Source organism: Papio anubis, chromosome 14 (genome assembly GCF_008728515.1).
Source record: "Papio anubis isolate 15944 chromosome 14, Panubis1.0, whole genome shotgun sequence".
In the NCBI taxonomy this organism is placed as follows: domain Eukaryota; kingdom Metazoa; phylum Chordata; class Mammalia; order Primates; family Cercopithecidae; genus Papio; species Papio anubis.
The window spans coordinates 47,579,060-47,590,716 of record NC_044989.1 but is presented as its reverse complement, the minus strand read 5'-3'; positions in this window follow the sequence as shown (position 1 = coordinate 47,590,716).

Here is an 11,657-nt window from a genome sequence, read left to right as displayed (position 1 = left end):
GCAGGGAGGCAGGAGCACTGTCTGTGGTGTCCCACTGTCTTAGGATCAAGACCACACCCCCAATATTGCCCCCCAGTGCCTCAGGCCTTGCTCTGCCTACTGCCCTCGTGTCACCTGCACTACTCTTGTTCTGAGTTTCTGGGCTCCAGACACATTTCCTCAAAGATATCCCCATGGGACCCCACCTCGGGGCCTTTTTTTGCCAGGGTCTTGCTCTGTTGTCTAGGCTGGAGTGCAGTGGCACAATCACAGCTCACTGCAGCCTCTACCTCCTGGGCTCAGACAATCCTCCCATCTCAGCCTCCTGAGTGGCTGAGACTACAGGTGCACACCACTATACCCAGCTAATTTTTTTTTTTTTTTTTAATTTTTGTAGAGACAGAGTTTCACCATGTTGCCCAGGCTGGTCTCAAACTCCTGGGCTCAAGCCGTCCTCCTGCCTTGGCCTCCCAGAGTGCTGGGATTACAGGTGTGAGCCACCGTGTCTGGCCCACCTCAGAGCTTTTGAGCATGGCATTCCCGCTCCTGGGTTTCCACCAGTACTTACTAATGCCTATTCATCTTTGGGTGACTTCCCTGACTCCTGTGTGCCAGCTGGAGGCGTAGACAGCCCAGAGCCACATTAGCCCACTTCCAGAAGCAGGGGGCATTTCAATGTTCACAGTGTGCACAGACCCCAGGGGCAGCGGCTTGGCCAGGAGGTGCTCATGAAGCCCACGGTAGCACCAAGGAGCACCCCTTATCTTGTCCTGGGTGGAGTCAGCACCCTGAGCCTTCCCTTCAGATCCTTGTTATAGTCTGCAATTATGTATTTGAGTGAGTTTCGTTAATGTCCTTCTCCCAACTAAATAGCTTCCTTTTTGTTGGCCATGGTATCTGCAGCCCAGCACGGACCCGCAGGCCTGGACGGTGCCCACTAAGTGTGGAATGGCTTCCTTACTTGTTTTGCCAAGGGGTGCCAGAATGTGCCACTGGCATTTGCTTTTCATTCACACTATTCTTGTGGCTAGAGTGGAGTGGGTTGGAGGTCATGGCCATCTCTAGAGAGCTGTTCCAAGACTACTTGAGATTATGTTTTCTTCCCAGTCCAAGATTCAGAATCCACTGGCCTTGAGGTCACCCTGTCCTGGGGACAGTGGGACCTGTCACCTGCTGGCCAAGGTAGGGCTCCAACTTTTGTGAAAAGTCCATGCAGCAGGTCTGACCCTTAAACAACTCTTCAGACATGTGGAATGCTGCTGGCACACCTGTCATTCCCTGTTTAGCCACTGAAGGGCAGTGCTGCTCCACAGGAAAGAGCCAAGCAGACGTGCACCATCACTGTGGCTTCTAGGTCCGAGTAAGGATATTAGCTAGCCCCTACCAAGTACCAGCGGTGTGCTAGTCACTTTGAATATAGTACTTGTGCAATCATGCAAGAGAAAGTTGATGACCCATAGTGTAGTGTAGTGTAATATAGTGTAGTGTACTGTAGTGTAGTGTAGTGTAGTGCAGTGCAGTGTAGTGCAGTGTAGTGTGGTTTTTGAGACAGGGTCTCACTGTTGTCCAGGCTGGAATATAGTGACCAGGGCTCACTGCAGCCTTGACCTCTGGGGCTCAAGTAATCCTCCCGCCTTAGCCTCCCAAATAACTGGGACTACAGGTGCACACCACTACACCTGGCTAATTTTTGTATTTTTTTTGTAGAGATGGGGGTCTCCCTGTGTTGCTCAGGCTGGTCTCGAGCCCCAGGGCTCAAGTGATTCTCCTGCCTCAGCCTCCCAAATTACTGGGATTACAGGTGTGAGCCACCACACCCAGCTGACCCTTATTTTAAAGATGAAGTAAAGAAGATCTGAGAGATTAAATGATATTTTCAATGTCTCATGACAGTGAATGGCTAAGCCAGAAATCAACCTCAGGTCTGCCTAAATCCCAAACCCTGTCAATGCCTTCCCCTGCTCTCCCTCTGTCACGATGGCCAATCTTTTCTAGCATGTTGTCCTAGCAGCCACCTGCCAGGGAAGTGCTCACAGCACAACCTTGTCTCACTCAGCTGGCTCAATTTAGCCAACTTTTGATTACCAAAATTAATATGGGGTCACTAACTTGGGTCTAAAATTTTATTTATTTTTTTATTTTTTTGAGATGGAGTCTCGCTCTGTCGCCCAGGCTGGAGTTCAATGGCCGGATCTCAGCTCACTGCAAGCTCCACCTCCTGGGTTTACGCCATTCTCCTGCCTCAGCCTCCCGAGTAGCTGGGACTACAGGCGCCTGCCACCTCGCCCGGCTAGTTTTTTGTATTTTTTAGTAGAGACGGGTTTCGCCGTGTTAGCCAGGATGGTCTCGATCTTCTGACCTCGTGATCCGCCCGTCTTGGACTCCCAAAGTGCTGGGATTACAGGCTTGAGCCACCGCGCCCGGCCGGGTCTAAAATTTTAAAATGGGTTATTAAAATGCTTGCTTTGGCCAGGCGCGGTGGCTCATGCCTGTAATCCCAGCACTTTGAGAGGCTGAGCAAGTGGATCACTTGAGGTCAAGAGTTCAAAACCAGCCAGCCAACATGGTGAAACCCCATTTATACTAAAAATACAAAAATTAGCCAGGCGTGGTGGCACTCACCTGTAGTCTCAGCTGCTTGGGAGGTTGAGGCCAGAGAATCGCTTGAACCCAGGAGGCAGAGGTTGCAGTGAGTCGAGATTGCACCACTGTACTCCAGCATGGGTGACACATTGAGACACTGTCTCGAAAAATAAAATAAAATAAATAAAATAAAATGCTTGTTTTGATTCCAGAGACTGTTATTCGGTGTGCATGGGATAGGGGGAGGAGGGAAAACAGATCTGTCCTTCCGCAGTCCTCTCCCTAATCTCATTCTGCAATCTTTCCCACCCCTTCCCCACCCAGCCCTCACATAGCTGCCGGGCAGCTTTCCAACAGACTTGATCACATGGCTCTCTCACTACTGTACTGGGCCCCCTGTAGCTTCTGGAAGAAAGTCCCACTCTTTAGCAAGCAGCCCAGGTGCTTCCTAAGCTGCCAGCTACCTTGCCACCAGACTTCTTCCCCACTGGCTCACGAGGGTGCACTCTGAGCCCCAGCCGCCTGAGCCAGAGCATTCAGTACCTAAAGCTGTAATCTCTCCACTGCAGTGAGAATGAAGATACTGGCCACCCAGGTGGTTGTAAGGCTAAAACCACCACCTTTAAAGATCTCTTGGCATGGTGCTGGCCACAGTGGGGCTCATCACCATGTTTCTCACCTTCCCTTCCTCAGCCCTTGGAAATGTGCAAGTATAGTACAACCTACAGAGGCAAATCCATGTGGTATAGTGCTCTGCACAGTGCAATCCTTGTGTAAACATTTCCATACACAGGGAAATGTCAGCTGGGGCATTATTTTGCTCAGGCTGACACTGAGGAAGACATTTCCTGGATTTTTTTCCTGTGTCCATGGTGAGGTCCAAAGTGACTCAAATACCACCCAAATCCGTGGATGCTAAACACCTTGAGGGCAGAGACAGAGTTATGAACCTCTGGGTCTCCCCATAGGTCCAACCCAGCACTGGGTCTTCAGTGGTGCCTTTAAGAATGTCAGTTGGTCAATTTGTTATTGACTGGGCATGTGACAAGTCTCAGGAGTGCACAGGTCATTTCAGGGGATCATCATCTGAAACAGAAACAGCATTGTTTTAAAGAGCCTGTAGCCAGAAGAAATACAGGACTTTCTTATTCCTTTTGCAGAAGCTGGCTGTTTAAAGCCACAGGGCATTAGATCAAGAATGCCATGAGGCTGACCAGTGAGGGGCTTGACTTTGAGGGCTCTGGGCTGGTTGGGCTGGCCATGCTCACATGTGGAAAGCAGTAGGACCCATCCCCTGGTTTTGAGCGTTTGAAGTAGCCTTGGCTTACTCTCTGCTCTGACTTCTCACTTTAGTCTTCCTATTCTGAAGTTCAAAGAGCTGCAAATAGTCCTTAGACAAAGCCTGTGGGGTGACTCCTCAGGTTCCAGGAACTCTTCAAATCAGATAGACCAGGAATATGAAACTCAGCCTCTTCTGTGAAGGGGCCCACTGGATCCCATAATAAGTGGGAATACTACCCTCAGCCCAGACTCTCCTGACTCCAGCCCAATCTCAGTCTTAACCTCAGGGTCCCAGCTTTCCTCCGTCCACTGCCACATCAAACTTACCTGTTCTGGGTTTACATGTCAGGTACATTTTCTGATGAATACACATTTGCCTATCTGTGACTAAGGTGTTCCTCGGGTATTGATGGGTCTGCCTGTGTGTGTTCTCAAATCTAAAATGGTCAACTACCCTTTGAACATTGTAAGCATGTTATATACACATTATTTTTGCCTTTAGTTATCTCAGTAACATTATATTCCATGTTATATGGCATTTAAACTATCTGGGTGGTCTTGTATATAATACTTTACCTCCTTCAGAACCACAGGAAAAACTAATTGCTGTTATTTCCATGAGAGACGGGGACTCTCAAGGGACTTGCCCTAGGTCACTTTACAAAGTAGTGATGGGGCTGGGCCTGGTGGCTAATGCCTGTAATCCTAGCACTTTGGGAGGCTGAGGCAGGCGGATCATTTGAAATCAGGAGTTCGAGACCAGACCGACCAGCATGGGGAAACTCTATCTCTACTAAAAATACAAAAATTAGCTTGGCGTGGTGGCGCACACCTGTAATCCCAGCTACTCAGGCGGCTGAGGCATGAGAATCACCTGAACCCAGGAGGCAGAGGTTGCAGCGAGCTGAGATTGTACCACTGCACTCCAGCCTGGGCGACAGAGTGAGACTCTGTCTCAAAAAAAAAAAAAAAAAAAAAAAAAAAAGAGCAAAGCCTCTAGCTCTTGTGTCAGCAGCCTCACCAGCCAAGTCTCTGTGTTCTGTAGTAGCCCCCACAGGGCTACAAGCAAGTATATTGCTGTTGCAGTCAGTAAGGATGATGCAACTGAGGAAGACTGGCGGGCAGGTGGGTGTGGCCAGGGATGGCCAGGGATAGCCAGCCAGGCAGGGAACTCCTGAGTGGAGGCTGCTGAAAGATAGATACTTCTGGGCCCCAGAAACAGCTCTCGGCTTCCAAATACCCTCTCAGCTCCTTGAAAACCTCTAAATAGCTGGGCGCAGTGGCTCATGCCTGTAATCCCAGCACTTTGGGAGGCCGAGGCAGGCGGATCACTTGAGACTAGGAGTTCAAGACCAGCCTGGCAAACATGGTGAAGCCCCATCTCTATTAGTAATACAAAAACTAGCTGGGCATGGTGGCACGCACCAGTAATCCCAGCTACTCGGGAGTCTGAGGCAGGAGAATCACTTGAACCCGGGAGGTGGAAGTTGCAGTGAGCCGAGATTGTGCCATTGTACTCCAGCCTGGGTGTCAGAGTGAGACTCCGTCTCAAACAAAAAAAAAAGAAACAGGCCGGGCGCGGTGGCTCAAGCCTGTAATCCCAGCACTTTGGGAGGCCAAGACGGGTGGATCACGAGGTCAGGAGATCGAGACCATCCTGGCTAACACGGTGAAACCCCGTCTCTACTAAGAAATACAAAAAACTAGCCGGGCGAGGTGGCGGGCGCCTGTAGTCCCAGGTACTCGGGAGGCTGAGGCCGGAGAATGGCGTGAACCCGGGAGGCGGAGCTTGCAGTGAGCCGAGATCCGGCCACTGCACTCCAGCCTGGGCGACAGAGCGAGACTCCGTCTCAAAAAAAAAAAAAAAAAAAAGAAACAAAACACAAGCCTCTAAATAGGGAATAAATCCTTACAGTTCAAGTTGACAGACCTGGGTGCAAATCCCAGCTGGGCTCCTCACTGGCTGTGTGAACTTGGGCAGGATACCTAACCTCTCTGAAATTTTGCTTAATCGTATATTTTTTTAAATTTTTAAATTTTTTTATTTATTTTTATTTTTGAGACAGTCTCACTCTGCCATCCAGGCTGCAGTGCAGTGGTGCCATCTTGGTTCACTGCAACCTGCACTTCCTGGGTTCAAGTGATTCTCCTGCTTCAGCCTCCCAAGTAGCTGGGATTACACCATGTCCAGCTAAGTTTTGTATTTTTAGTAGAGACAGGGTTTCACCATGTTGGCCAGGCTGGTCTTGAACTCCTGGCCTCAAGTGATCTGCCTGCCTCGGCCTCCCAAAGTGCTGGGATTACAGGTGTGAGCCACTGCTCCCGGCCTTGTTTAATCACATGTTGGATGGTGATTTAAATAGTATCTATTTTATAAGGTTGTGAGGATTAAATTTAAAAATAACATCATGGGCTGATCACATTTTCTAGCTTATACTACTCAACAAGTCGTGTTTATTGTAAATGTGCTGATGGTAGGGTTATGGTTTTTTTTATGTTTTCTTTTTGCTTCTTTGGGTTTTCAGCAAATTAACATGCCTTGCTTTTGTAGTAAAAACACAGAAGAAAAGATATATATATATAGAGAGAGAGAGATGGAATCTCTCTCTGTCGCCCAAGCTGGAGTGCAGTGGCCTGATCTCAGCTCACTACAAACTCCTCCTCCCAGGTTCAAGCCATTATCCTGCCTCAACCTCACAAGTAGCTGAGATTACAGTTGTGTGTCACCACTCCTGGCTAATTTTTATATTTTTAGTAGAGACAGACATGTTGGCCCAGGCTGGTCTCAAACTCCTGAACTTAAGTGATCCACCTGCCTTGGCCTCCTAAAGTGCTGGGATTATAGGCATGAGCCATGGTGCCCGGCAAAAAAAGATGATTTTTAATAATAAAATGTAGGCCGTGTGCGGTGGCTCACACCTGTAATCCCAGCACTTTGGAAGGCCGAGGCAGGCAGATCACCTGAGGTCGGGAGTTCGAGACCAGCCTGACGAACATGGAGAAACCCCGTCTCTACTAAAAAATACAAAATTAGCCAGGCGTAGTGGTGCATGCCTGTAATCCCAGCTACTTGGGAAGCGGAGGCAGGAGAATCGCGGAGCCCCGGAGGTGGAAGTTGCAGTGATCTGAGATCGCACCACTGTGCTCCAGCCTGGGCAACAGAGCAAGACTCTATCTCAAAACAAAAAGTAATAATAACAATAAAATAAAATTTATATCGAGACTTAAATAAGAGCAGACTCTTTCCGAAGAAAAATATAGAACTTGCATTTATTAAGTACTTTTAATTTAAATAATTAGCACAGCAACCCTATCAGCTAAGTATGATTATATCAGCTAAATATCTTTATCCCCATTTCATAGATCAGGAAACAGGCTCAAAGGGATTTTATAACTGGTCCAAGTTCACAGAGTTAGTAAGGAATTAAATTCAGATTGTTCGATTGTGAAGTCTATAGTTTTTCCAACAACTCTTCGGGCTAACTGGAAGGGGTAGCGTGGGAATGGGATGAGGGTGAGATGGTGGAGGGAGGAAGGGAGGGAGCACAGGAAGGACAGAGCCAGAGTCACTGGGCATTTAAAAGGTTAAGTGGGGCTGGGTGCGGTGGCTCACACCTGTAATCCCAGAACTTTGGGAGGCTGAGGTGGGCGGATCACCTTAGGTCAGGAAACCAGCCTGGCCAACATAGTGAAATCCCATCTCTACTAAAAATACAAAAATTATCTGGGCATGGTGGTGCACGGTGGTAGTCCCAGCTTCTTGGAAGGCTGAGGCAGGAGAATCGCCTGAACCCGGGAGGTGGAGGCTGCAGTGAGCTGAGTTCGTGGCACTGCACTCCAGCCTGGGCGACAGAGCAAAACTCTGTCTCAAAAAAAACCCAAAAAGGTTAGGCCGGGCGCTGTTGCTCATGCCTGTAATCCTAGCACTTCGGGAGGCCAAGGCGGGTGGATCACGAAGTCAAGAGATCGAGACCATCCTGGCCAACACGGTAAAACCGCATCTCTACTACAAATACAAAAATTAGCCAGGGGTGGTGGCCTGTGCCTATGGTCACAGCTGCTCAGGAGGCTGAGGCAGGAGAATTGCCTGAACCTGGGAGGCAGAGGTTGCAGTGAGCTGAGATGATGCCACTGCACTCTAGCCTGGCGACAGAGCCAGACTCTGTCTCGGAAAAAAAAAGCAACAACACACACACACACACACACACACAAAGGTTAAGTGGGTATAAAGGAGGGAGATAAAAGTGGGGATGGAAGTGTCTCAGAGCAAAGTTGCCCAATTTCATAAATGTCCAGATGGGCCTTGCCCCATTTCAGGAAGGGTAAGATCTATAGCTGCTGTGGATCTGTTTAATTCACATTTTTAGTTTCGCAGTCTCTCTGTGTAAAGCTATGAATGTGAGCAAGCCAGCCTGTGTTGCAGGGTTTAGAAAGCAGCTCTCGGGCCCTGTGGATTGCTGGGAGGGCGCGAGGGGTAGTCTGCCGCAGGAGTTTCCCAGTCTTCCCCGGGAGCCACGTGAAGCTGGGTGAGTTGCAGTAGTAGCTCTTGGAGCCTCTTGTCTCTCCTCCACTCTTTCCCATTTGCAGTCTCTTCATCATCTTTCAGGTGAAGATACAGGCCCAGTGCTTTCTTTGTCAGTTAAACATCACTTAAAGCAAGGTCGTTTCAGGCCAGGCATTGTTCAAGTTGTCCATTGCATGAGAATACGCAGCTGAGGGACTGCTGGAATCCAGCATTCATCTGGATTTGTACAGAGGCACAAATCCTTTATGGACCAGAGGTGCTGTGGTCACTTTCCAATTTGATGAATCCCCTGGAGACTCAGAACTGACCCACCAGTTTACAAGTATTGAAGAGAGCAAGCTAGTTGTTTGTTGTTTTGCCATCTTCCAGAGAGGCCACGTGGCTAGGCCAGGGTTATATGGGCTCCAAGGGAGGCCTAACACCCTGGTCTTCTGATTCCCATACCTGTGATGTTTGTCTTGAACTACTTACTAAATATCCTGCCTCTTTCCTCCACTTAAAAACACAGAGAGAAGGGCTGGAAGAACAGAACCATCCACATGGGCAGGAAGGCCCAGAGACCATTGCTGCTGAAGTTAGCAGAGCATATGTACAGAACCCAAAGGGTTAATTCATTGTCCGAAGAGTTCTGTGGTCTGGTAGACCCAGGGAATAGCTGTCTGGCCTCCAGGCACAGGAGGCAGGAGAGGAGCTGCAGAGACAGCAGGTGTTGAGCATATTGTGATGGGAGCTTGTGCCCTTGGGTCCTGAGATCTCCACCTTAATGGGACACTGGAATCACTGATGCTGGGCTCCTGCTACAGGAATTCAGAGATACTTGATCTGAGGTATGGAGTGGCGGGTATCTTTTAAAAGCTCCATAGATGGGCCGGGCGCGGTGGCTCAAGCCTGTAATCCCAGCACTTTGGGAGGCCGAGGCGGGTGGATCACGAGGTCAGGAGATCAAGACCATCCTGGCTAACACGGTGAAACCCCGTCTCTACTAAAAATACAAAAAAAAAAAAAAACTAGCCGGGCGTGGTGGCGGGCGCCTGTAGTCCCAGCTACTCGGAGGCTGAGGCGGGAGAATGGCGTGAACCCGGGAGGTGGAGCTTGCAGTGAGCCGAGATCACGCCACTGCACTGCAGCCTGGGCGACAGAGCGAGACTCCGTCTCAAAAAAAAATAAAAATAAAAATAAAAATAAAAATAAAAAAAATAAAAGCTCCATAGATGGTTCTAGAATGCATTCAAGGCTGAGAATCACCACACGTGCTAGGGAGCCCCTGAAGGACAGAGACCCTGGTTTTCTCACCTCTCTTCCCTAACGCAGAAGCACTTTACACAGACAAAGGGTTGCATGCAAGTGTGCTGAGTTGAAAGATCTAGGACTAATAGCGTTAAGTGATGTCCATCCACATGACGAATGATCACAGCAACTAAAAACTAGATTGAAGAATATGTAGTGAAATGGAAATAGGTTGATTTTTATTCTGTAAAAATAAAATAAATACACACACAATATGTAAGAGGGAGAGGCTGGAAGTTTAAAACATCACAGGGCTAATGTCGGTTATCTCTTGAGTGGTTACATTATGGGTGCTGGTGCTTCTGGAGCAGACTGCCTGTATGAATTTATGTAACTCACATGTACGTAATCAACCTCTCTATGCCTTAGTAGCCTCATCTCTAAAACAGGAATAATAGGCTGGGCACAGTGGCTCATGCCTGTAATCCCGGCACTTTGGGAGGCCGAGACAGGTGGATCACTTGAGGTCAGGAGTTCGAGACCAGCCTGACCAACATGGTGAAACCCTGTTTCTACTTTAAAAACACAAAATGAGCTGTGGTGGCACGTGCCTGTAATCCCAGCTACTTGGGAGGCTGAGGCAGGAGAACGTCTTGAATTCTGGAGGCAGAGGTTGCAGTGAGCCGAGATGGCGCCGCTGCACTCTAGCCTGGGCAACAAGAATGAAACTCCATCTCAAAATAAATAAATAAATACATACATAAATACATAAATAAAACAGGGATAATAATGGCACCAACCCACATCATATCATAGGTTTGTCAAGGAAAAACTCTGAGGCAAAAGCTTCAGAAAAGGAAGGCAACAAATGACTTGCAAAGAGTGCAAGAGCTAAACTTTAGGACTGACCCTCCAAATATCAAAACATAACCATAGCACTTCAGTAAAAGAAACAAACCCTCAAGACCACCAGAGCTAATGTAATGGGTTGAATGGTGGTCCCTGAAAAGGTACGCCCATGACCTAACCCCTGGAAGCTGTGGCCTTATTTGGAAAAAGGGTCTTTGCAGATGCAATTAATTTAAGGATCTTGAAATGAGATCCTCCTGGATTATTGACATGGGCTCTAAGTCCAATGATAAGAGTTCTGATAAGAGGCAGAACAGGAGAAGACAAGGGCGACAGTGGAGAAGGCTGCATGAAGACAGAGGCTGAGATGGAAGTAATGAGGCCACAGACAAGGAATGCCTGCAGTCACCCACCAGAAGCCAGCAGAGGCAAGGAAGGAGCCTCCCCTAGACACTTCAGAAGGGCATGGTCCAGCCAACCCCTTGATTCTGGACTTTGTGTCTCCAGAACTATGAGAGAGTAAATTTCTGTTGTTTCAAGCCACCAAGTTTGTGCTAACTTGTTATGGCTACTGGGAAACTAATATAGTTTACATTTGTCTGCTCATTATGAAAAACAATGAGTTTCTCACATGATTACTACATTTACTAAGGCCACGCCATCTTTAGACAACAGCATAACAAAAATTAGGGACAGGAATTTTTGTGGTGGTTTTTTTTTTTCAGAGACAGGGTCTCGCTCTGTCACCTAGGCTGGAGTACAGTGGTGTCATCTCGGCTCACTGCAGCCTCAACCTTCCGGGTCCAAGTGATCCTTCCACCTCAGCCCCTCAAGTAGCTGGGACTATGGCTGTAGTCCCGGCTTTTTTTTTTTTTTTTTTTAAATTTTTTGTAGAGACCAGGTTTCACCATGTTGCCCAGGCTGATCTCGAACTCCTGAGCTCAGGCAACCTGTTCACCTTGGCCTCCCAAAGTGCTGGGATTATAGGCGTGAGCCACCATGGTTGGCCAGGAACTGTATTTGTTAAGGAGTCTAAAGTTCACAGACAATAATCAAGGTTTTATTATTCTGGGTACCACAACTTGTTGGAGTTGAACCTGCTAGTTTTGGTTTCTCTTGGGTTGCAAAATATTTTGTTTTTGTTTTCCTGACGGTGGCATACTAAATGTTTGCTAACTCTGGAAGCAGGGCAAACTTTTGCTTCTACAGATTG